This window comes from Vidua macroura, chromosome Z (assembly GCF_024509145.1).
Source record: "Vidua macroura isolate BioBank_ID:100142 chromosome Z, ASM2450914v1, whole genome shotgun sequence".
NCBI lineage: Eukaryota > Metazoa > Chordata > Aves > Passeriformes > Viduidae > Vidua > Vidua macroura.
The window spans coordinates 63,369,539-63,392,912 of record NC_071611.1 but is presented as its reverse complement, the minus strand read 5'-3'; the positions used below and the strand labels follow the sequence as shown (position 1 = coordinate 63,392,912).

At 38.6% G+C, this 23,374-nt stretch overlaps 1 protein-coding gene across 2 annotated transcripts in view; it reads left to right on the top strand.

The window, feature by feature from the left end:
* The window catches only part of PCSK5 (proprotein convertase subtilisin/kexin type 5), a 228,952-nt gene that overhangs the window by 48,973 nt on the left and 156,605 nt on the right, over window positions 1-23,374 (top strand). The gene's annotated exons all lie outside the window — the stretch shown is intronic.

Here is a 23,374-nt window from a genome sequence, read left to right as displayed (position 1 = left end):
TTTATTTTTGTGTGATATCAATGGCAAGAAGTTACAAGAGAGAATCAGGCATTCTTTCTCTTTGAGCCATCTCAGCACTTAGAAGAAAGAAAAGGTTATTGTCTTCTGACTTCCCTCCCTCAAAGCAAGGAAAGTTGGAAAAAACCCAACTTCTTTAGCATAACTTCTGAATCTTGAGGCATCTGTGCTTAAGAGTAAAATAAAATATTTTTATAGACTAATTAGCATATGAAACTTTACCAAACCAAATGTTACTCAAAAGTGACCCACAGAACCAGGTGCAGTTTGCTCAGAACGGATATCAAAGAAAAAAAAATCCCTAGTTAACATCCTCTTCAAAATATTTTGCCATTCCCAGAGCTCAGCTACCTTTGTACCATCATGTTAAATCTAATAAATTTCTTCTCTTCCACTGATGTTGACAAAATAGCCTGTTAGCCAATAACTGGATGAACTATATACAGTCAGTTTGGTGATTTTGGGTGAAAGAGGTTGAAGTCAGCTGTTCTGTACTTTTTTTTAACTTGAAGCTAACAATAAACAGCATCTTCAGAATGACTGAGGTGACTTTGTGCCTAATCAATTTCACTGTACCTGCCAGTTGTTTAAATGAATATCTTGTTGGCATAGGAAACTACAGAAAGTAAACACAGTGATATATATTAAAAAAAGAGAGGAAGTAAATATATTGAAAAAATAGAGCAAAGTTGTGGTTAATATAACTAACTTTAGTAGACATCAGTTAGAGTACTGTTGTTTCTTTTTGTTCCCCACTTCAAGAAGAGCTTCGTAGACTGAAACTGGAATCACATGCACATAGAGGCACAGATTTCTGCAGTTGTAATTTACCTCTGCTGTGATGATGGGCTCCACTGGATGGGTTTTTTACATTTTTTTAAAAATAAGAAACACATTTTGGATAAACATAATGAAAACACTATTTTTTTTTTTTAACTTTTGAAAACATACTCAAATAGAAGTTGGTAAACCTAAGAAAACATACAGTGCCTGGCTGTGCTGTTTCTCCAACAGGTTATGAGACCTAGTTCTGTGGGGTTTTCACAGAACTGGAGTGAAAGGACAAGCAGATCAACAAATGCGAGGTGTTCTAGGGCATTTAGTGTGGGAAAGGATTATAGCAGCAAGGTACAGTAAAACCATGTGATTGAGCCATAGTGGAAATGAACATTTACCAGTTACTTGGTGAATCATAATAAAGTAATTTCTTGAACCAAACAGCTATTGTTGCACAATTATAGACGTAGAGTGACATACTGGGGTTTTAGAAAGCTGTTAAAGGTAAAAGATTTGCTGAGAAACCTCATTTATTGGTCATCAATCATCACATTTTTTGGTACATTTGCACTGATTTCTGATGTAAACAGGTGAAATGTAATTTATACTGCTGTTGAGAGCAAGCCACACAAGCTGGTGTGTACTGAATTACTTGCATGTAGGGCTTGCTGCCTTGAACTCTGATGCTGAAACAAAAACCTAGGGAAAATTGCTTACTTTTCACTTTCAGTGAGGACTGTGAAGCACGCATTGCTTTGAGCTTCAATGAAGTGTCTGGTAAAGCCAACTTACCTCATTTCTTCAGAAAATTCCTCCAGTATGCTACATAGTGCTCTCCAGTTATAATTGTGAGTTCCCAGGTGAGCTGTTCATTCACAGGGAGGGACAGACACGTCTGCTCTGACACAGTATAGTTGACTCTGGATGGCAGCCAGAAAGGGACTAATAAACTTTTATCAGCAGTGAGTAATGTGAGTTTCTGAAGGCCCTGTAGCCATGAATAAGGTGGAGGTGACAAGTTAGACAGGTGAGTTACCTCCCTTATGCCACTGATGAGTTCTGTAGGGAGTTGGCTTACCTTGAGCCTCTTCTCCCAAATCAAGCAAGTGGCAGAACAGAAAAAAAGATTATACTTCCCTGGCCTTGCCATTAATGAGGACAGCTATAGTGGGTGGGACTGTGAAAGGAGACAGAGGGACAAGGGAAGGAGTGACAGAAGCCTGATGAGATGGGCTAGAAAGAGGTGAAGGGAGAAAAAGAGGTCACATTGGATCTGAGTGCTGGCCGAGGTACAGGGAGGCAGAACTCAATGAAGAATTTCCTTGAGTTTTCCTTGAATTTTACCTGCCATATGCTAACACCACAGCAAATGAATACATGTCACTCTCCTTTACGACCTCCTAAAAGTCTGTTTGAGAGCTAAGGAAAAACCTCACTCTTTTTATTGCCCTCACAAGAACTGTTCTCTCCTTTCATCTGTGCAGTGGAAGCCAAATGGTTGTTCTTTCTGAGGTGGCATGGCATGCTTGATATGCTTCTGTATATTTTGTAACTTGCTTTGGTTGTTGCATGCATTTTCATATTTTTGGGTTTTATTGCATGAGAAGATGAAGCTTTTGGTGTTCTATAAAGTTAAGAAGATAATCTGTGATTTAGCTTCAGCAGAAGTGCTGCTAGAAAGAACCACTCTGCCTGCCAAATATTACCTTTCAAATCTGCATGTGGAAACACATATTTTGTTGTTCTCTGTGGACAAGGCAGAACAATAACATGAGGTCAAATAATACACAATTTGACCTAAATTAATTTCCTTTTGGAAGACAACAGCACACTTTAGGTAATCAAAATCCTGTAGAAGTGGATTTATCCATGCCTGCTGAAAAGAGATTATTAAGGCATATGATTTAGCAAGATTAGCAAATAGTTTGAAGGCAGAAAAGACCAGATAGGCTGGTCTGTTCCTTTGGGATATTCAGTTCTCCTAGATAAGCACACCTGGAAGTGCTCAGAAAACACAAAATGGAAGCCAGCACCATCCGGGGGTTGTGCCAGCAATTTCACTGAAGCAAGAAGAAGCAATACCAAAATAATTTCCATGCTTGCTTTGGAGAGTTTTTCCTCTGTGTCAAAGATTTGGTAATAAATCATGTAGCAAAAACACACATTCTTCTACCTACTTAATATTGTGATTGTATCTTCAGAGGCAGAGCATCCACTCTTATCTTTACAGAATTTATTTAACGTTTTTTTTTTTTTTTTCCTGGGCAGCAACTGAGTTACAGTAAGAAACTGTAGGTACTTGTCTGTATAATGTTCTTTGTGAAATACCACTTGTCTGTAATACTGTGTTTTCCTGCACTGCCTTTTTCTGAGTAGTTTTTGCAGTTAGTAAGGAAATGATAATGCCTCAAAATCTTCGCTGAATTTCTAATGATATTTGATAAATATATGATTCTAGTTCTTTTATGTCATAATGGGGCACATTCTGCTATATTTCAGTTTTTATCTTACATTGCACTTCAGCAGGAAAACTATTGATGTAAACAGAGATATGTAATTACCTGGAAGTAATTACCTCCTTTACAAAGGAGAAGGAATCATTGCTTTCTAAGAGCAGTTTTCAGAAGCAGCTGCTTAGTAAACTACTTTTCAGATTTTTAAAAATCAAAATCAAGTAATGTCAAATAGCAAAACAATTTCTTCTGCCACACAGTACTGAATACTCTATTAATTTACTGAAAAAAAGAGAGATAATTTAATTAATAGAAAAAATGCTGATTTGTTTCAAACTTTATATCTTGTTTTGCTGTTGTTTGCATACTAAAATTGCAGATACTTCTGGAAAGGTGTATCTACTTAACTAATATTTTATACATTATTTCACCTAAAGAACAAGCATCAGGAATGCGAAAATTACCAAAAGTACACAACCACAGTGCAGAATTAATTCTGAGGCTTGCCTGTCTTGTGGTCTGATTGATAAGAAGTGAAATAGTGTGACATGGTCATTTTGCCGTTATCAGAAGCATACTCATAAACCTATGAGACTTTTAGGAATTTCTGACACAAACAGTTACTATATTACTTCGTAGTCAGGAGGCAAAAACTAGGTATTATGCAAGTGTAAGGCAATTTCCAAACCATTCAGTTAATGAGATCAAGGAAAGTCTGGATAATGCTTTTAGTAATATGATTTAGGTACTATTGTGAGGAGCAGGAAGTTGAATTTAATAATCCTTGTGGGTTCCTTCCAACCTGAGATATTCCATGATTCTTTGAGGAGAGCTTGATCTGTGCCAAAGAAGAAACTGGAGAACAGTATTTAGCTCTAGGATGTTACGTCTTGTACTGGTTGCTAAAAATCAGCATGCCCCTTTTAACTGAAGACAGATGCCTTATGGACCCCATGGAATGAGGTCATCAGAACTCCAGCTTTCCAGATTCCGGCATCTATGTTCAGTTGTGTCTTCCTGTATATCATGTGAGTAAATGTGGTGACTAAAATTACCAGTTTGCAGAGCACCTTAGTTCTTGCTGAGCCTTTTTCAAAGCCCATGCAAACTGCTCCCCCTCCCCCCAATGACAGAGGAAGCAAATGCACTGAGGACAGACATTTCAATAAAGTGCGTTGTGCACTACTTCATTAAATGTAGGTCACCCTTGGCATTACTTTTAGATAATTCTGATGTAGTGAAATCTCTGCTGTGCATTACACCTGCTGCTCAGACCCTGTGGATAGGATTTTCTTCCCAACCAACAATGAGCAGATAGCAGGTACAGCAAATTCTATTGGTACTATATATACACTACCGGTATATATAACAAATACTACTGGTACAGCAAATTCTATCAGCACCATTTTGGAAAGAAGTCCAGCAGCTGTTTGCACATGTGCATGACTTCTAAATAAGTTTTGATGAAAATTAACCTGAATAAACTAAATGAGCATTATGAACAGGAGACTCTGACAGAACAAGACCTCAAGTCTCAAGGAGAGGCAGGTAGAGCTCTTCGAAAAATACTCCAGTTCTATATGTGTAGAGCAATATAGGCAGTATCTGTGTTTGTTCTTTTGCTGAGATTATAAATTCTGCAGAACTGGCTGTTTCAAAATGAACTCATTTCCAGCTAACAGCAGAAAAGGTGGTGAGGGAGAGGAAATGTGCAAGAATGAAGAGCCTCAGATATCCCCAAGAGATTAAAGTGTGAATCATTTAAGGTATTAATACTACTTTTGTCTCACCCTTTCTGTAGTGATAGAGATCACTAAATCATGAGTAGCATGCCATCTAAGCATTTTTCCTGTCTTCATTGATTTTTATGTGAATTTCTAACAGAATAAAGTAAGTTATTTTCAGTTTTCAAAACAGTTTGAAACTATACTAAACCCATGTAGTATAAGTGCAGTGGCTTAATAAGGGGCAGATATATGATAGACTAAATATGAAGTGTATAGCAGGGTTTTCCCCCTCCTGTGTCCTTTGGACAAGACAGTTTATTACTGCTTGGGAGTAAAAAACCCCTGGTTTGGGTTTTATGAATACCAACTCCTAGTCATGCAATTGTATTTGGAGCCAGAAATCCCATTTAGAAAAAAAAATGAGAGAAGTTAAGCAAAGAAAAAGCATTTCCAAAGTTCTAAAGAACTTTTCCATAGCCTGGTTGAAGTTTGAATCACGTTTTCTCATTATAAATCTCCTAGTCTGGCTGAAAATAAGCTGTTGAGGAAAGTTTGTTAAATGCAAACTTTCACATGCCATGTTTGGATGAGCTTTATATAATACCAGCTATTGAAGCACTGAAATCCATATACCCTTTATTAATAGGACCTCATCTACACATGAATTCAAATGCAGATTAAGAAATTAATATAGCCTACTTAGTGTTACAGCCCTTACATTTTAGGAGATTAGGAGTCAGTCTGCTTACAGAAAACATGATTCTGAAAAAAAATCCCAATTCTTGTAGACCACTGAATTTGTATTGAGGTATCAAGACCCTTTTCTGATTATGTAATTGCCCAAGACAGCACACAAGCTTGAGGCTCTGTGTTCACATCCTACCACATACAGTATCTTTGCCCCTAGTTCCTCAATCCTATCTCCATCCTTTGCATGATGCATCTCTTATGAATGACAGAGAAAAAACAAAATAACAAACAAGCAAACAAACAAACAAAAAAAAAAACCCTAACCAACTAAAGAAAAAACACTAAAAAAAACTCAAAAGAAACTAAACGAGCATGGATCAAAATTTTCACTATCAATACTGAGGAGCTGGATGGATCCAGCTTTCTTGAAGATCTTGACCCTCGGTTTATGGTAGCTATCTTGTTAGTTTTGATTTAATTATTACATCTATTTGCTCCTCTCATGTGGTTGTCCTTTTTAAAACATTGCCTCTTGCAATTTCCATCTGCTCCCACTCCAGACTGGTGATGTAATACTACATAAGAGGATAAAAGTATTCTGAAAGTGAAAGCATTATTCTATTTTGTGCCCATCCTTTGAAAATGTTTGCCCAAACACACCATAACATTGACCCATTGTCATTGATACCAGTGAGAGAAAACTAAGTTCTGAAAGTTTCCTGCCCTTTAAAGCCACTCACACTGGGCATGAGATGTAGTCTGCTTTCACTGTCTGGCTGCTGCTTCTCCACCAGTATTCAAAAGTTTCAAGTATTGACCTCACTGTGTGAAGCAGCTTTGATCTTGTCTGGGACTTCAAACACAGTGATACCCTAAGACCGTATTGTGCATTATGTAAACTATAACCACTGACACATGAAGACTAATTCAACATATATTCTTCTGAATTAATCTACTTGGGTGGCCAAACACACTTATTAAGCTTGGTTTGTTGCTATACCAAGGCCTAGAATAAATCTTCAGTGGTCTCAATATTTGAATGATTCACACACAAGATTTGTCCCATGATCTAATAGGAAAAATCAAATTATGCCTGAGCCATGCATCTCTTCTAATCTCCTGGCACACAGAAGTTCTATATAAGAGTGTGAGCATAAAGGGAATGGAGGTTATGACCCATGTTGCCTCCAGGCAGTCACCAAGCAGCAGAGGTCTCCTGATGCAGTCACATTCTATGGGGAAGGACAGGGACAATTTACATGTCAATATATGCATTTAGATTAAAAAAATGATAATAATTAAAAAATTCTAATTTATCAGTTACTCTAAGTTATTTTTCTTGTAGGCATTTGTCAGTTGGGATACTACTAGGAAATGGATTCATACAGGAAAATTCAATTAGAAGGAATGCATGCAATGACATGAGGCGGATTTTCCCCATTTCTCCTTTTGATGGCAAAGAGATTCTAATCATGCTGCTTGCAGTTGTTCATTTGATTCATGTGTTATGTTGAGAGAGGCAAGAAGAAAAGTACTTATTGTGTATTGAAAATTTCTCACTTAGAATACTGTATCCATGTTAAATCCTGGCATCCGTAAGTCAGAGGATGAAAGGTTAAAGTGGCTAAACAGGGGAAAAGTGGCTAAATAGAGGGAAAAGAACAGCTGTTTTGGCTGTTCATAAGAATAAAAAGAGATATATTTAATAATAAAGTGCTACATGTAATGATGTTGTTACTGAGAATATGTGCAACAAAGTATACAGATCCCATGCACCTCACTGGAAATAGACATCCATATGAATGCAGTGCAGATCAAGGGCAGATTTAAACATATTCCTAAACTTAATGCATACTTCAAAGTTCTGTTGATTTTTCCCAGTGTCCTCCAAGCCAACATTAATTGGCTGCTAACTGGCCCAAATTTTAATAGGCCTGTCATTACATTAGTTGCTTTTGTGAATTGTTTTATCATCCATCTCTAGAGGAGTTGATGAGGGTGTCTGTAACAAGACTGAAATGGTTCTTCAGTTGAATTAACAGAAAATAATAATATTTGTTACTATTTTTATTTTTTATTTTATTGTTTATTTTTATTTTATTTATTTTTATATATTATATTATATTATATTATATTATATTATATTATATTATATTATATTATATTATATTATATTATATTATATTATATTATATTATATTATATTACACAACATCAAGGTTATAAAATGAAAACAACTTTTTCTTGCTTTTTTTACAAATCTTTTTTCCTTGAAAACTCATACCAATAGCAGAACAACCACATAAACCCATATTTTTGTGGTTTAAAACAATCAATATCTGTGTAGTGGTGCTTCTCAACTAAAATGTCTAAAATATTGCTCCAGAGGTAATTAAAATATTTTTTCAAAATTTTATTCAACTTCTTTTTAAAAATGCTGTCAACCACTCTTAAATGTAGATGTGTTGCATTAACTTTGGCATAACATAAACTATTGCTTTCCAATTAGTTTTCAGCAGTCAAGGAGGCTGGGTGTGGGTGGGCCTCATTTCTGATTAAAATCAATTCAGCAACATAATTCTGATTGAGTTCAATAAGAACTTTTATGAGCAGATTCACAAACAGTGAAATTAATCACTGCAGTGCTGTAAGTCTGCTGGACTTCAATAGGAACTTCCACAAACATAGAGTCAGCAACAGTGCAGTTTATTGGAGCAACAAATTATAGATTCTTTTAGATTGCTGGTGATAAAATACAAAGTGTACTTTGTACATGTACTGTGTATACAGTACTGTATATAAGTATTCCTGAGTATATTCCAACTAAGCTGGAGGTGCAAAACTCAGCCAAAGAGGTGCTCCTGCTTTTGGGAGATGAGCAAGCTCATTTATTGTCTGCAAAGTTGATTGTATTCTCATCCTCTGGCCTAGAGGATTTTCAAATTTTAGGGGGGGTTTGGATGTCATAGGTATTGAAACTAATGATGATGAAGTTGAGTCCCTATGGGTAAGAATTAAGGGGAAGGCCAACAAGGCTGACATCCTACTGGGAGTTTGCTATCGTCAACCCAACCAGGATGAAAAGGTGGACAACTTGTTCTATAAGCAACTGAACAATGTTTCAGGATCATCAGCCCTTGTTCTTGCAGGTAACTTGAACCTACCAGACATCTGCTGGGAACTTAATACAGCAGAAAAACAGCTGTCTAGAAAGTTTTTAGAGTGTGTGGAGGACAACTTTTTGTCACAACAAGGGAGGGACTATGTTGGACCTGTTGTTCACAAATAGAGACGGACTGGTGGGTTGATGTAGAGGTTGGAGGCCGCTTGGGGCACAGTGATCATGAAATTATAGAATTCTTGATAATTGATGAAATAAGGAGGAATATCAGTAAGATCTCTACACTGGACTTCCGGAGGGCAGACTTTGGCCTATTTAAGAGACTTATTCAGAGAGTTCCTTGGGAAACAGCCCTTGAAAACAAAGGAGTTCAGGAGAGATGGGTGTGCTTCAAAGCAGAGATCTTGAGGGCACAAGAACAGACTGTCCCTGTGTGCCGAAAGACGAGCTGACGAGGCAAACGCCCAGTCTGGATGAGCAATGAGGTTTTGAAGGAACTTAGAAATAAAAAAAAGATGTATCATCTTTTTAAGGAGGGACTGATTTCTCAGGAAGTAGTTAAGGGAGCTGCTAGGGCATGTAGAAAAAAAATCAGGGAGGCCAAAGCTCAGTTTGAACTTAACTTGGCAACTTCTGTTAAAAATAATAAAAAAAGTTTTTACAAATATGTTAATAGTAAAAGGAAGGGTATAACCGACCTCTGTTCCTTATTGGATGAGGCAGGCAACCTAGTAACTAAAGATGAGGAAAAAGTGGAAATGCTTAATGCCTTCTTTGCCTCAGTCTTTAGTGGTAAGACAGCTTGTCCTCAAGACAGCTGTCCTCAGGGGTTGGTAGGTGGTACCAGGGAGCAGAATGATCCTCTTGTTATCTGAGAGGAGGCAGTCAGAGAACTGCTGGGACACCTGGATATTTATAAATCAATGGGACCAGGTGGGATCCACCCTAGGGTGATGAGGGAGATGGCAGATGAGCTTGCGAAGCTGCTCTCCATCATTTATCAAGAGTTGTGGCTCACTGGTGAGGTTCCAGATGATTGGAGACTGGCCAATGTGACACCCATTTACAAAAAAGGTAGGAAGGAGGATCCTGGTAATTACAGGCCAGTTAGCCTGACATTAGTACCAGGTAAGATAATGGAGCAGTTCATACTGAGTGCTATCACACAGCACTTACAGGATGGCCAGGGTATCAGACCCAGTCAACATGGGTTTACAAAGGGTAGGTCATGTCTGACCAACCTGGTCTCCTTCTATGACCAGGTGACCCGTCTGGTGGGTGCAGGAAAGGCTGTGGATGTTGTCTATTTAGACTTCAGCAAGGCCTTTGACACTGTCACCCATAGCACACTCCTGGAAAAGCTGGCAGCCCACGGCTTGGACAGGAGCACTCTTTGCTGGGTTAGGAACTGGCTGGATGGCCGGGCCCAGAGAGTGGTGGTGAACAGTGCTGCATCCAGCTGGGGCCAGTCACCAGTGGTGTCCCTCAGGGGTCTGTACTGGGATCAGTTCTATTTAATATTTTTATAGACGACATGGATGAGGGCATTGAGTCCTTCATTAGTAAATTTGCAGACGACACTAAGCTGGGAGCTTGTGTTGATCTATTGGAAGGGAGGAGGGCTCTGCAGAGAGACTTAGATCAGTTGGATGGATGGGCAGAGTCCAACAGCATGAAGTTTAATAAGTCTAAGTGTCGAGTTCTACATTTTGGCCACAAAAATCCCCTACAGCGTTACAGGCTGAGGACAGTGTGGCTGGACAGTGTTCAGGCGGAAAGGGACCTGGGGGTGCTGGTCAACAGCCAGTTGGATATGAGCCAGCAGTGTGCCTTGGTGGCCAAGAAGGCCAATGGCATCCTGGCCTGCATTAGGAATAGTGTGGCCAGCAGGAGTAGGGAGGTCATTCTGCCCCTGTACTCGGCACTGGTAAGACCACATCTTGAGTGCTGTGTCCAGTTCTGGGCCCCTCAGTTTAGGAAGGACATTGAGATGCTTGAGCGCGTCCAGAGGAGGGCAATGAGGCTGGTGAGGGGCTTGGAACACAAGCCCTATGAGGAACATTTGAAGGAGCTGGGGTTGTTTAGCCTGGAGAAGAGGAGGCTTAGAGGTGACCTTATTGCTCTCTACAACTTCCTGAAGGGAGGTTGTAGACAGGTGGGGGTCGGTCTCTTCCACCGGGCAGCAGCTGACAGAACAAGAGGACACAGTCTCAAGCTACATCAGGGAAGGTATAGGTTAGATATTAGGAAAAAATTTTTTCACTGAAGGAATAATAAAGTACTGGAATTGTCTTCCCAGGGAGGTGGTAGAATCACCATCTCTGGATGTGTTTAAAAAAACGACTGGACATGGCACTTGGTGCTATAGTTTAGTTGAGGTGTTAAGGCATAGGTTGGACTTGATAATCTTAGAGGTCTCTTCCAACCTCATTATTCTGTGATTCTGTGAAATGCCAATTTTTACTTTTAGGAATAGTGAAGGTGAGACTGTATGTTCTGTAATTTACATCATAAATGGTGGTGATGGGCAGCCACTTTATACATAAATGAGATGTTGAGAGTAGCTCAGAGATTACAGACTATGGGTGTTGTGCAGAGGTGGAGCAGAACAGGTGATGATTTAACATCAGTCCCTCTTCCACCTGGCTGATGGCAGCATTAGGGGTCATTCTCCACCTGATTACCCAACACTCCATCAGCAGGCCGTCATGACCTTAGCCACACATCTCATGGCTGTAGCCCTCATTCCTGCAAGATGTCAAAAAGGGAAGAAGTACAAATCAACTCATTTGGATGTCTCATGTCAATTTTGTGCTTAGATCCCCACAGCTACTCATCCGTGAACTGACAGATGCATTTGAGTGGCCTGCTGCCTCTCCAAAGACATGGTGAATAAATTCCTGCTCACTGTAGAACAGTTTGACACGATGACCTTTAAAATCATCTATTTGGCTTTTGACATTCTTGCTTAGCATATCTAATTGCGATTTAGTCATAGTAATGTTTCTGTGTGTATTTAGAGTGGAGTTATTCATTATATGCTTATATTTAAGCCCACATCCAACTGCATAAACTGAAGCTTCCTCTCAAATTATTTGAAGATACTTAAATAGCAGAAAAAAAGCTTAGTTCTCTCATATCATACTTCTTACTGAGGCTTCAGTGGAGTTCCTGACATTGAGCTACATTAGTCTCACAGAAATCAGCATCAGGATCTGAATTCCTTTGGCTTGATTGAGCCTTTTCTTGATGATTAAAAATCTTACACATCTTAGTTGCATGTTTATCTTGATCTGCACTTACCTTACTAAGTATTTTTTTAGTCTAGTAAAGAATGTAGGCCATTCTTTACTAGATTAAATAAATATTCTCCCTTCAGAAATAAAACTGTGTAATTTGCATGCTGCAGTCATGTCTTTACCCTCTCAGATAAAATAGTTTCTTTAAGCTTGTTAAGCATCACTGTAAGTTGTGTTACTTGCTTACAGATTCATACCATGTCTCTAATGGGCCCAAAGATCTCACTACAGTTTTTAAGGAAGCAAAAACATTTTTGTAGCATGGTTGTTTTCATGGTAGAACATGGAAAAACATAGTTTACTGGAGGTATGTAGCAGCGCGCCATCGTGGGCGTGCTGGGCGGCAAGTGCAGGGTGCAACCATCCCCCTGCGAGTTCTGCAATCCCAGCTATCGGCAGGTTCGGTGCAGGGACAGATAACGAGGACACGGGTCTCGGGGTAAACCAGAGTGTATTTATCGGATGGACAAGATGAAGCCCCGAGACAAGACTCGGGGGGTGAACAGAGATTTTATACAGTAACTCAGGAGGAGGGGTGCAGGAACATTAACCAATGAGGGTAAAGCTGGGGAGTGGTCTAAGGTGTGACTAAACTATTATAAACCTATCAGGAGAAGTAGGGGAGTGGAATAACACAAAGTAACAAATAGGGTGCCAAGTATAACAAAATAGACAGGGAACACTCTGTTCCCTGACAGGGAAGAAGGGGTAGGGATAGGGAGGATTGACAAGGAACATTCTGGAGAAAGGGGTGGGGAAAGGGAGGACTGACAACTTGGAGTGGAGGGGGTTGGGGAGGACCTTGGGAAGATTGGCAGCTCGGGAGAGGAGGGGATTAAGGAGGAGAACAGGGGGCAGACATGAATTTTAAACAAAACACACTACAACAGAGGTATATTATATTCCCCTGATAGTCCCCCCTTTTACTTGGAAGAACCTTTCTAACTTTGTAACATATTTTTGACCATTCATTTTAAAATCATATTTGCAGTTAAACATCAGACTCTTTGTAGGAGAAACAAAATAAAGAAGGAAAAGACAATCCATTTACAGCTTAGATTTGAAAATAGAGTAAGCTGAGATAAGAAAGCTAAGTGGCAGGAATCATAGAAGATAATGATGGTAGGAACAACAAGGGAGAATGCAGGAAGTGTTATAACAAGTACAAAGAATATTTTGTAGCTGTAGTACCAGAAAAAGAGGTGGACACAGAGGAATTGTCAACAATCATAAAATTAAACTCATACCTTTAGTTTACTTCTGATTGTATATATTTTTTTTTCCTTCTGATGATGCTCTGATCATAGCTTTATTTAGTTCTTTCTTTGAGAATTTTCTCTGCAGCCTTCCTCGATTTGTAAAGATGTCTTCAAATTCTGAAAGTTACCATGAGTGGACATAATTTCAGTGCAAAGACTGCATTATGGGCAGTATAAGCCAATAGTCATGAATGTGATTTTCCTCCATTTGTTGTTAGACAAACATTTGATATGCATAAAAGGTGCATACACTGAGGTTGTATATATTCTCTGTCTAAAGAAATACATTCCTATAACATTAGTTCAAAACTGTGTTCTCAGATTAATTCCATACATTCAATTACTTTATTTGCAGCTGGGAGAAGTTCCTTCAGAGCACTGCTGAAATCAATGGAATCTATGTGTCTTTAATGCTGAAGTCAGGATTTAGAGGAGCAGCAGCTCCGCAAGACCCTCAAAGGTCAATAGACATCAGTCTGTGTCCAGTTCTACATAAAAACAGTGTTTTCAAGTAGACTGGACTTCTCCAGAACCTTTCCCAATACCTGTATTTTCTGAGATAGCTAGAATCCTGACACTGTGCTGAGATTTCCTGTAAGAACCTTTACAATTTTGACAACATTTTTACGTTCATTGTCTATTTTGCACAGTCTTTCTTGCACAGCTGTGTCATAAACACTCTGGACTAACCTTGCTCAACATTGCAGAGGAACTTCAAAATTTGATCATGTGAGTCAAATTTCCTGAGACAATAACATTAATAATTGTGTGATACTTCTTTGTCTTATGCAAAACTTTATTTATTGTTTTTTTGATGGGTTTTTGTTGATGTTCTTGAGTAATCTTTCCTTTTCCTTCCCAGGCTTCCCTAGCTTCTCTGGGCTAGTTCTGTCATTTAAGCCAGATGATCTTAACTGCAAAATACAAACTATCCACCCTCTCTAGTGGTTTGAGCTTATCTTCCCAGGTTTCATTTATACTACGCAGTGGGCCTTGCATTCATCAACCCTAGCACACTCAAATGGTAAAAAGTCTATTGATGCCTACAGCACTTACTTCCCTGTAGGCAAGCTAAAATAGCAGCCATTCATCTTAGTCTTCATCTCTACTATTAATTAACTTTCACAGCATGCATTTTCAGTTTTAGATGAGACGCTTTTATAAGGCTCTCTAAGGAGGGCATGAAGTGATTTCTGCACTTGTGTTGCAAGAGAGTGTTTTCATGATCCTAAAGTTTGTCCTCTGGCAAGCTATAATCTCCTCTGATATACCTGAACAAATAATGCACCATGGCTACAATAATCTGATGGCTGTGGTTCTTAGGGAAAAGGTTGCTAAGTATCAACTAACAGATGTTTATTCCTGTACTGAATGCACTGTGAAACAGTTTCAGCCTGAGAAACACCACATGCATTCTCCATTTCTAGTAGTGGAATATGGGGTTCTCTTCATATTCTGACCTAAAAGTGCCCTGTATTTCCTACCCGCTTTTGTTCCTTGAGAAAGAGTTGAACATGTATCTTTCCTTCAGCCTCCTGAATGTGTCCTGTTGTCTCACATCGCTCTCATTGTGTCTCTGTTCCTCCTTCTCCTCCCCCCAGGACATCCAGCCATTGAGACCAGATGTCAGCAGGGTATTGCCTCATGGATCAGAGGGACCAGACCACAACATACAATAGAGAAAAAAGGACTGCAGCAGTGCAAGAGTCCTTAAAAGTTGCATACAAGCATTCAGAGTCAACATCTCTTCATCTTTTTCCTTGCAAGTCCTCTTATTCCTAGAAGTCCTTAACATTCTTAAAAAAGAAAAAAAGTTTCCTGGTCCATCCCATATCAGTTCCCTGCCCACCCCCAGTATCCCAAAATAGTATATTCATCTTAAGCACCACTCTTCCTTTTTCACTGTAAAATGAAAAAAGAGGAGAAAGAGAAGGAAGTGGATTTGTGTAAGCCCCAGGCTCCTCCCACTCATCAATCAGTCTCTTGGAAGGTTAGTGCTTAATTGAAGCCATCTGCTCAGGGCCTTCTTTCCATGCAGTTATTTCAATTCTGTAACATATGTTTACTCAAGGTCTAAGTAAAACCACCTTCCTCTTCCAAGCTCCTTAACAAATCGATGTAGGAGTAATGGTCTTTTACTTGAAAACAGCTTAGAAAGTAAATTGTGAAGATTTTGTCTTTAGTAGTGTGGGAAGAATCTTTAGAAACTGATGAAAACTATTTTAAAGCAATGATTACCATCTCTCTCTTTAATTGTTTTCTTAGAAATAATGAAAATATCCAGTCTAACTTGAGAGAGAGAGAGCGAGAAATTAGTTCTTTCTAGAAAGCTAGTTCATGCATTTATGAATTGATGCATAAATAAAAAAAGCATCTTTGGACTTCCTGTAAAACTGCAGTATTTTTCTTTTCTTTTTGTGATTTAGAAAGGGTCAAATAAAAAGATGAGTCAAAGGCCATGTAAAATGGTAAAATGTAAAGCATTGTTTCCCCGAGGAGTCATTTGTCCTTTGTGAATACTGAATCCCCAGGCTTGGTGGTGCACCACTGAGGCTGTTCTTCCCACATACTCTCTCTTTAATTGGTAAAAGGAGTTCCATACTTTTTTTTCATACACAGGACTTTGGACAAGGATAAATGCATTTTCATGCTATGTAGGCTATTTATATGGTATTGATGGTATCAATAGTAGCAGCAGCAATAGCAGTAAGTCACTGTACAGTGATCTTGAGAGAATAAGGCCACATACAGACATACATTTCAATGTATGCTTCTTTCCTTCCAGTGTTTTTTGGCAGTAACCACAGGAAATTGTTTGTTTTTTTCTCTCTATCTGCCAAAATGTTCTGCATGTTGTTCTTATATTTCTCCCAGTGCTTCCCAGGGAGAGTCCATACACTGACACATACCTTTCGACACATGACCTTTGATACATGAGCAGTGATGCAAGGACATATAAGGTGCACCAGGTCTAATATGCCATTTATTATCATCACTGTTGTTGTTGTTGTTGCTGTAGTTGTTACTATTTATTATTATTATTATTATTATTATTATTATTATTATTATTGTAGTGAATCTTTCACAGTGCTTTTAAAAAGTTTTTAAATAAAACTTTTCATATTTGCCTCTTAGTGGAGGTGGCAGTACATGCGCAATAACCATAAGGTGTAGCGTCCCATGAACTCTCTCCCCTTAGCCGATTCCCGAGTCCACTGCCCTGGAAAGACCTACCATAGAGTCTTTCCTCCTGGGGGAAAAGACAAGACTCCCACATGGACTTCCGTCTAACTGAACCCTGGTTTCTCCTTTCCCTGTCTCCTCACTGGTTGGATACCCCTGGTGGCCCTACCCCCACTCCCCTGGAGATGAATCCCCTTTGCCTTGCCCTTAGCTCTGCCCTCCACCCCTTCCTCTTCTTAAGCACCATGTATTGTCCTGTTTCTTGCCGGGTTGCCTTCAGCTGCTGCATGTGATATCCTGTTGAAATAAAATCTTTCAAAAAGGAGCCTTCTGCCTTTCTTGCTGAGCCAGCTGTGGTGAGTGTTGTGGTGTGTGGATCTGACTGCACTGCCTGAATGTTAACCCAACTTGCTTTTCTGCAGGAGAGGTTTGTTTGGAACTGATAATTGGCAGCAGCACTCTCCATCCAACTCTTGCATTTTTAATAAGGCATTTTTAGCTGCTTTTCTTTCTTGGCTTTGAAGGAATCTCTCCAGTTGCCACCACATGGGAAAGAAGTAGGACTAGAGGCAGATGTCCTATTGGAGACATAAGTTATGTAGGAGGTGATGTTAGAAGCAGTTGCAGCTGGGAGAGAAATTTTGCTGTCTGAAGTCCTAGAAGAAGGGGAGTTTCCCACCCCTAAAAAGAGTGAACTGTCATCAGCCTGTGTGAAATGGACATAAAGGGCTTCCCTAAATTAGTTCTCTTTAAGCCAACACACAGTTTACAGAAAAAAAAAACGTGAATATTGATTTAAAAAGTGCCAGTGATGAAAAAGTGATGGACTTGTTTTGAACACAAATTTAATGTAAGTTTTTCTATTTTTGTTAAGAATAGCAGTTTGAGCACAGCCAAAAAAATAACATTTATGAACTCCTTATTTTTCACTGTGAAAACCTATGTATGTAGGTTTGTAAGTTACTCTTTCCTCTTTATAGTCATCAGATACATTATGAAGTAAGAAGCCCTTTCATTTTGATTTTCTGTTCTTTTCTTTTCTGTTCTTTTCTGTTCTTTTCTGTTCTTCTTCATTGCTTAAAGAGGCAAAAAATAATGCATGTCTGTGATTGTTTTATTGGCCTCTAAGTGTATTCTTTGTTAATGAATCAGTGAAGCTAAAGAAGCAAATTCATCTCTAAAGTAAAGTCACTAAACCCTCTGAAGCTGCATAGGCAATAAATTAGAATTAAGTATTTAATATCATGCAGTCTTGAAATATTCCTCTTGTTACAGGTACAGATTTAAAAAAAGTAGCAATTCAGCAAAGTATCACTCCAGAAGTTGGATGATACTTCATGCAAAAGAATCTTGTATTTGAGATTAATCAGACTGTATATTATCTGCCTCCTCCTGCTAGATGTTAAATATATAGTGTGCAGCAACAATGAGAAATTATTTAAAGATGTAACTCAGAAGGAAATACTTTTTGTATACAGTTAGCAAGTACTGTTTGTCATGCATTAACTATCAGATTATGCCTGAGGAAAAAAAATCTGCAAGTATTCCTCCTTCTAAAAAGTCTTCATTGATCATCTTCTTTTTGTGATACAATTATTTTAAAAAGTGAGAAATACTTTTAAAAATAAACATTATTTAAATAGTCTGGTTAGAAAATGTAGCTTTCAAGGTCTTACTCTTGGCTTCTTGGAGAAGCCAAAACGTCATTTCAGTAGATCACATTGTCTTATGCCCATTTTAATAAGGTAATAAGGCCCCTAGCTTTCCATCTCTCTTGATTACTACCTTACTTGCCTCTATCATTCCCCTTTAAAATTGGATCACCTGAAAAGCATAATAAAAATTTTTTTTTTTTTTTTTGGAAAATAGAGAATAATTGGCAAGTTTTAACTTAAAACACTGCACAAACCCGTACCTCAGAAAGCTGAATGTAGCATTAGGATGTTATTAAAAAGCGTATGACCTTTGCTGCTTGTGCATTTGCCTAGACCAAGCTAGGAGTGCCAAATGCCCCACATTACATTCTTTTCACAGAAGAGGGAGACAGTAATTCTTTGCACAGAATGGCAGAATCAGCCCTATGTGTCCCCTTTCTCTCTGCTTGTGTTGCTCAAGGTCAAGCCATAGGTCCTTGCCTGTCCTTCCTCTATGAGACATCTTGTGCAGCTTCTGTCTTCTCCATGCTTGCAGGTTAGTAGTTGACAAAACCCTCTGATGCAGAGAACATGACTATAGTATTTTTGTTTCTGTCTGTGTCAAAGACCATTTCACTATGACTCTGAGGAAACCAGGCTTTGTTGTTGTTGCTGCTGTTGTTCTTTGCAATACCCAGAATCTATCTTTTCTAATCCCTTACTGGGATCTAGTATTTCAGAGCTTTCCCATGACCAGCAGTATAGGTACTCTAATACTAAATGAGATCCAGGAATTGTCAAACTCACAATTGGTCATTCTGATTATCAGTTGTGTTTCTTTACACCCCCGTAGATAAGGACTAGATCTTGTCAAAACTCAAAAACTACCAGAAACAAGTGCAGTGAAGTCATGAAGACTTACAGAGGGCACAGTGTGCCATTTCTGAGAAACTGCATGTCACAGAATTAGAAACTTCTGATTCTTCTCTGGTTTTGTAGACTAATAGGCATCGCTAAGCAAGACAGAACAGAATTTTACAGTTATTGTTCTTGTAATTTGGTTTTAATCTCTGTAATGCCAAAATATTTTGATCATTGATATGTTCTTGATTCTTCAGTTTAACTGTTCAGTTTTGTTCCTGATCCCTAACTGGATATACCAAGACTCCAACTACAAAAATTAGTGCAGCAGGCACATTAAGATAATGGCAATGACCATAAGATAGTCTTTACAGACATTTCACAAAATAAGCATTAGAATCCATGCCCGTGTCTGATACTGACTGCAACATGCAAACTTTAGAAAATCCTTCTAAAGTTATGTCTGTTTGTTAATTGTGAAAAGGTAGGCTTCCAAAATGTCTATCCAAAGGTATCAAAAATATATCTAGAACAAGAGATATTTTGTCTTTTTATGCTCATAAGTCTTGAATTTCAAGTGTGGGAAAAATTCAATATTTGAAATTTTTCATACAATAGCCCTCTTTCTTCTATGCATACTTCAGAAGTTTTTCCACCTTGTACATGGTTTTTATTAAATACCATTGGTTGTATCATTAACATTTTCAACTTAAACACTCCAAAGAAAAACATCATGCTTTGAATGCCCTTTTAAAATCTTAGTAAGATCTTTAAAGTCTTAGTAAAGTTACTCTAAATAACTGGGCAAGAGTTTGTTTATTCCTTTCGGTGGTATTCTCTGGGCTGTGGATGAAAGCAATACATGTTGAAGTAGCGCTGATTTTATGCAGTTGTCTAGTCATAGTACAAATGCAGGAAATTTCTTAATTACCTTATCTGTTTCAAGAGGCAGAAAATACAGTATAATAGTCTATTTTATTCTGTTTCCTTTAAAATTCAGAAAACAACAGTTTGAAGATTGACAGATCTAATAAAAGCTTCCAAGCACTGTATTTGTACATGATCATGGCAAAAGTAAAATTTCTAACAAGAAGGAATATGGAAAATAGATTGAAAATAAACCATAAAATTCAGTATTTGCTCATTGATACAAAATTCAGTCACTCTGCATCATGTAACATTTATTATCATGACAGATGTTTAATAGCTTTTTATTTGGGTAACACTGTAAATTGAAAAAGTGTTTCCAAATTAAAGCCAGCCCTCTGCTAACAATCTGACAGTGCAATTTGGATTGGTGGTAGAGAAGGAGCAGGTGAAAAATTACAGAATAGAACCCAGGAAATTTCCTTGCAGGAAGTGTTTTTTGAAGAAAAGAGGAATTTTAACCCAATCCAACAGCTAAGCACCACACAGCTGCTTATTCACTCCTCCAACAGTGGGATCAGGGAGAGAATCAGAAGGGTAAAAGAAAGAAAATGTATGCATTGAGTAAAAAGAGTTTAATAGGGAAAGCTAAAGCTGCACACACTAGCAAAACAAAACAGGGAATTAATTCACCATTTCCCAGGTGTTCAACCATCTACACAAAGCAGGACTTCCGAAGGCAAATGCCATCACTTGGAACATTTTCCCCTTCCTTCTTCTCCTCCTCAGCTCTAAGTAGTGAGCATGACTTCCTATGATATGGTCACTTGAGGTCACCTGTGTCCCAACTATGTCCCCTCCCAATTTCTTGTCTACCCCAGCCTCCTCATTGAGCGAGTGATGTGAAGAGAAAAAAAGGCTTTGGCTCTGGTAAGCACTTCTAAGCAATAGTGAAAACATCTCTGTTTTATCCAAACTCTGTTCATCACAAATCCTAAACAGCCGCATACTAGCCACTGTGAAGAGAATTAACTCTGTCTCAGCCAAAACCAGTCCAAGGGGACAGAAAAGAGTGCAAGTGAAGCCAAGTAATAGCTGGAATATTAGATGCTGTTGTATATGGAGTGGCATATCTATACCATATACCATAAAAGATAGTACTTGAGGAGTAATTGCAGTGTAAGATTAAAAGTGTTCTTGATTAAAGACAAATCAGACTGCTTCAAGAGGAAAATGCCCATTCTGATTTATCTGGAGAAATATAGACACAAATATGAGGGAAGTCAAATTTTTGATTAAAATACAGAAATCTTGGATCAGATGTTGAATTAAACAAAACTAATGTTTCAGTGGTAAAATACAGTATTGGAAGAGAAAAATAAGGCTAGAAACAGGGCAGAAATTAAACAATGCATAAATAAATAATTGAATAGAAGAAAAAACAGTAGGGAGTAGTGGTGAAAAACCCAGATGCTCTTCTAAATAGGATGTGAGAAATTGTTTTTTATTGTAATGATAGTAACTGAACTCTTCATCTGCTTTGAACTACTCCCCTTTGGATGCCTCTTTGTTGCCTTTACATTTTTTATCCTATGTTAACATATGCTGTGTGCTAAAGTTACAAGTGGACTCACAGTTACAGCTGCTTTACCATTGTTTAATCAATTTGACCTCATGTGTCTCTTGAGAGAATCATCAGAGCACACAGTAAGGCAAGAGATGTCTTTCATGGTTGTCTCCATGCATGTAGCAAAGACCCCTTCAGTCACCACCACAAAAGCAAATACTCAAGTAAGGGAAGTGAGGGCAATGGACTCATTAAGGGAAGTACTGGTGACCTGGCTGAGATCCAAAGAGCTTGCAAAGGAACGGGGATTAAAATACCCATATGCTTGCTCAGCCTGTGTGGTTTGGCTGGCATGAAAGCAAAATAACAAGCTCATCCCCTAGGAAGAGAGGACAAGACATTAAGCAAAGCAGCTGAGGGTCATTTGGCATTTCAGAAATAGGGATAAAGGCACAGTGTAATGGTCCAGTAAATCTGACTGAAGGCCAGAGCCAGGAATCCTGATTGCCTGTTGTAGCTCACCCTGTGGCTAAAGGCTAGTGGTTCCATCTTCCTGTCTCTTTGTCTTCACATCAGAAAATATGGAGGATGATATTAAAAACTTCTGCAGGTATTTTCTGATACTTAATTTAGTAACATTTTGAAAAAGACAAATGTACCTAGAAACATTAAATGTGTTTGACCATCTTGTTTGTTCATTAGAAATCCTCGTGTGTACAACTATTACGTTCAGACAGCAAGTTTACACTGTAATTAATTTCATAAAGCCAGCAGCATGAACATTTCCAAGCAATACAGAGAACAAAAGCTACACATTCCTTGGAACTGGTCCCTGAAGTCCTTTGTGTAGGGATGGATAGACAGAGAGAGACAGATATTTGTGGGCACAATGGAAAGACCCTGAGAGAGACTTTATGTACAAGAATATAACCTTGCTCTACTAATAACAAGTGACCAGTCGTAAATCCTCTGATTTGGGTGGTAAACAGGAGAAAAAGGAGGAGGAAGAGGATTATGATTTAAGAGGAATCAGTTTGCACATAGGTTTGCTAATGGAGACTGAGAAAGTTTGCTGACTGGAGAAGACTAAGTCAAGGTGGAGTACACCCCTCCAAATCTGTTTACTCCTGAGAAGTTGTAGAGTGACAAGACGTGAGGCTGAAGTAGGGACTTGAGGTAGTGGGACAGGGATTGAGATGGAGCATGCTCTACAGCCACTTTTGTTATGATACAAATTTCTTCTTTAATTTATTTTTTCTTCCTCCCACCCTTTGCTTTTATTCTTCCCTGTACCCCCTCTTTTTTCTATTTTTGCCTGTTGCTCTGTCTGAGCCCGGTGGAGCTGCAGGAAAGCAGTATTTATGAGAGAAGCTCATTGAACTAATTTCACAGGGGAGGGCTGTGCATGTGGATTGGAAAGTGGCTAATGGGGCATTACAAATACCTGAGGGTCATGTCTCATTGCCATGGCAAGCCAGATTTCTTCACATGAACGGGGTGCATTTGTGTCTAGGAAGAGGCTTTCAGCTTTAATGTATGCTATACTTTCTTCCTCCATCTTACTGGACTTGGTTGCTCTGAAAGCTGTATCCCAGGCTGCTGTCAATCAGCACTATCTACAGTTCATCCAAACCCCTAAGATGCGAGTTTTTCAGGGTGGTATTTTCATTACAGGTTCTTAACTGTGGCTCATCTCCTGCTGATACTGCAGAAAACCTGCCAAAAGCCTTCTTTTGTAGATAGAAATGAATCTTGATTAGTTTCCAAACATTCTGTCAAGAAATTGTACACAGCATGTAAGCTCGAAAAAGCAAGGTGGTTTTTTTTTCCATTACCATTTCACTACAGGCATTTGTCTACTTTTATCCACATATGGTTTGTTTTTTTGAAAAAAAAAAGAATTAAAATATTTCAAATT